Raw genomic sequence first — 3,159 nt, forward strand, 5'->3', positions numbered from 1 at the left:
TTGATCACATTCCTGTTAGTACTCGCCAGAGGATCATTCAGAAATGTAGGGTTTTCAGGAATGCAGAGTTCTTTGCAACTGATCACAGACTTGTTGTTGCTACTCTAATGCTACAAATCAAAACTGAGAAATTCTCAAGATTCATTCATCCATTCATTGCCAGACGCCATGTATCCCAGACGGGGTGGCCAAGGGCTTAAAGTTAATTGTTTTACAGGGAGTGGCACTAATCCTCCACCAACCCCACTTGACATGTAGGGATGCCAACAGCATCTGGTGTTCCCAGGTGGTCACCCATCCAAGTACTAACCAGACCCAACGTTGCTTAACTTCGCTGATCGGACGGGAAGCGGTGTACTGAACGTGGTATGGCCACCAAAAAAAGATCCATCTTGAGAAACCCAGGGTTGAGGAGTGTGTATATGAGCATGCAGTGGCAGTCTCAAATCGGTCTGAGGTGCTCAATACTGCTGAGGATCCTGTTGAACGATGGGATACCATTAAGCCTGCTACTCTGGAAGCAGCTGATGAGTGTACTGGACACTGCACGAAATCAAGGAGGGGATTCATCTCACGGGGGATGCTAACCACAGTTGAGGAGAGTCGTTCTGCCAAACTGACTGAGGATCAGGAACAGCACAGATTTCTCTTGATGGGCATGAGTCTCATTGAGAAGGGACAAGGAAAGATATGTCAGGGAAATTGCTGAGGAGGTGGAAGGCCATTTTCATGCAAGTGACCTTCGACTTGCCTACCGAGCCTTGAGGAAGCTCTGCTCCAGACCCACCTCTCAGGTTAACTCTGTCCAGACAATAGATGGATGGCTGTGTCGGGGTCAAATGAGCATTGAGCTCACTGGGCTGAGTACTTTGAGCAGCTGTACATGGCTGAACTTCCCAGTGGAAAACTTCTGTCGGCTGATGTACAACCATTGACTGCTGTCCCACCAAGTGATGAAGCCGTGCCTTCTCTAGATTTTCTCAAGAAGGCAGTGGCTAGGTTGAAAAGTGGTAGACCTGTTGGCGTTTGTGACATCCCAGCAGAATTTACCAAAGCTGGTACCAAAACCATGATCAGGATATTACATGCAGTTACTGAAGCCATATGGCAGACTGGTATTATTCCTCCTGACTGGACAAAGGGTTTGGTCACCCCTATCTGGAAAGGAAAAAGAGACTAGCATGACTGCAGTAACTACTATGGTATTACAGTGCTCGGTGTGCCAGGCATAGTTCTTGTTCACATTCTCCTGATGGATATCCGGGACCATTTGTTAAAGTTTCAGAGGCCTGAGCAATCCGGATTCACACCCAGGAAGTCTACTGTTGACCGCATCCTAGCTCTTCGAGTTATTGTGGAATGCCATCTTGAGTCTCAACAAGATCTGCTAGCAGCCTATGTGAATCTCAAGAAGGGTGTTTGACTCAGTAAATTGGAAGGTACTGTGGGAACTCCTGCGATTCTGTGGGATCCCCACAGGGATTATTCGACTGATTGTTGGCTCATACTCAAACACTGAGAGTGCAATAAATGTGGAGGGGAAACATCTGACTTCTTCCCAATAAGTTCTGGTGTAAGGCAGGGGTGTGTCCTTGCCACCACACTTTTCAACACATATATGGACTGGGTACTGTTCCGAGTTGTGTCGAAGTCTATCTATATATCTATCTACTGCCAGATGCCTTAATCCCGTAAGGGGTGGCCAAAAAACACCTCCGTGTTGCCCTGTCGCCCACGATTTCACTGCCCTGCTCCCAGTTTACACACCCCTCTCTCATATACCTGTCCACTCCATCCATTCATCTTATCTTTGGCCTCCCTCTCCCTCTTCCCCACCTCACTCACATACACTCTCCTCGTCAGCCTCTCGCTCTCCATCCTCTCCACATGGCCGAGCTACCTCAGTGTGTTTCTCCTAATGCTTCCTCTCACATTCGCATCCACACCACAATGCTTCTTCACTTCTTCATTTGTCAGTCTGTCTCTCCATGTGACTGCACATGCTCCTCTCAAATAAATCATTTCCGCTGCTCACACACTTGTGTCCTTCCAACAAGGTCCAAGCTTCAATTCCATACGTTAGAGGTGATATCACAATACTGTCATGTCACTTCTCTTTTTCTTATCACCGCTTTCAAGGAACCAGCAACCTTTCTTCCTTGCTGTACCCTTTCAAGCACTTCACCTTCTAAACTTCCATCTTTACTCATCACAGTACCCAAGTACTTAAATGCACTCACATTTTCCATTTTCTCCCCATCCAACTTCACTGTACATTCGCTGACTTCATTTCTCTGGAAGACCATAACTTTACTCTTCCCTACATTCATCTTTAGATTCCGTTTCTTACTCACTTTTCCAAACTCATCCACCAAGCCTTGCAGCTCCTTTCCTCTTCACTTAACAACATAATATAATCTGCAAACAACAGTATAAGGAGTTTCCAAATACTGCCCTCTCTCATTAAGGCTGCTCCAACATCCACTGCCCTACCTTGTACCTCTTTTATAACCCCATCCATGTACAGATTGAGCAACCATGGGGATATAACACATCCCTGTTTCAATCCAACTTTCAAATAGAAAAATTCACTAAGCACTGCCATTCTCATCCACCTCTGCAGGCTCACCCCACTCACCAACCGCTCCATCCACTTTCACATTCCCTACTTTTCCATTCATATCTCCAATAAAAAACACTCACTCCTCTCAAACTTTTCCATGGATACTTCCTCATTTGTCCTGAACTTTTCTTTCATTCTGCTTGCCCAATCTTGCATTGGAGCATACACACACACACACACACAATCGCCCACATTTATAGTCCAACTTTCAACCTTACCCACACAATCCTTAAGCCAACTGATCCATACTCTCTTTTATTCTCTTTCCATATCTTGTACACAATAATACATATTTCTTCGTTTGCCCTCACATTTTCACCCACTCCCGTGCACATACCCAATCCATACTCCCATTCTCTCACACTTTCACCACTCCATTTAGTTTCAGTTAATCCACATACATCCACTTTTGCACCCTCAAGTACCTGGACAGTCTCTCTCTTTCACCTTATTATTTGCTCCCCTTACATTCCATGTCGCAATCATACCATGTCCTTTGTAAGGTCCTCAGCCGTCACCTGTTGGGATATCAATTG

At 45.7% G+C, this 3,159-nt stretch overlaps 1 non-coding gene across 1 annotated transcript; it reads right to left on the reverse strand.

Moving 5' to 3' along the window:
• Positions 1–261: 261 nt before the first annotated feature.
• Positions 262–380, reverse strand: LOC145418659 (5S ribosomal RNA). Its single transcript, XR_013900726.1, has one exon. It is a non-coding gene; the product is annotated as a 5S ribosomal RNA (ribosomal RNA).
• Positions 381–3,159: the final 2,779 nt, after the last annotated feature.

Source organism: Coenobita brevimanus, chromosome 115 (genome assembly GCF_032717465.1).
Source record: "Coenobita brevimanus isolate Jiangsu-jjx chromosome 115, ASM3271746v2, whole genome shotgun sequence".
NCBI lineage: Eukaryota > Metazoa > Arthropoda > Malacostraca > Decapoda > Coenobitidae > Coenobita > Coenobita brevimanus.